The 414-nt window shown below is 37.9% G+C and overlaps 1 non-coding gene across 1 annotated transcript; it reads right to left on the bottom strand.

Annotated features, from left to right (window-relative positions):
• Positions 1–107, bottom strand: LOC118986978 (U6 spliceosomal RNA). The gene has a single exon (XR_005066491.1). It is a non-coding gene; the product is annotated as a U6 spliceosomal RNA (small nuclear RNA).
• Between the last annotated feature and the right edge of the window lie 307 nt (positions 108–414).

Genomic DNA, 414 nt, shown 5'->3' with positions numbered 1-414 from the left:
AAAAGTATGGAATGCTTCACGAATTTGTGTGTCATCCTTGCACAGGGGCCATGCTAATCTTCTCTGTATCATTCGTATTTTAGTGTATGTGCTGCCAAACTGAGCACCACAACATATATGTAAGTCTTTCATCCACGTTGAATTTATGTTTATGTATGGTGTAAGTTTGTGTCTGAGTTTCATATTTTTTGTATATAACTGTCCAGATCTGCCAACACCATTTGTTGAAGAGGCTATTTTTTCTCCATTTTATGCTTCTTCCCCCTTTGTCAAATATTAACTGACCATAGACACCTGGGTTTATTTCTGGGCTCGTTAGTCTGTTTCATTGGTCTATGTGTCTGTTCTTATGCCAGTAAGAAGCTGTTTTCATTACGGTGGACTTGTAATACAGTTTGGTATCAGGTACTGTGA

Source organism: Sturnira hondurensis, unplaced genomic scaffold (genome assembly GCF_014824575.4).
Source record: "Sturnira hondurensis isolate 20B ecotype Veracruz unplaced genomic scaffold, ASM1482457v3 Scaffold0004751, whole genome shotgun sequence".
Taxonomy (NCBI): domain Eukaryota; kingdom Metazoa; phylum Chordata; class Mammalia; order Chiroptera; family Phyllostomidae; genus Sturnira; species Sturnira hondurensis.
Note: the sequence above shows the minus strand (reverse complement) of the source record. Positions and strands in the feature narration are given on the sequence as shown.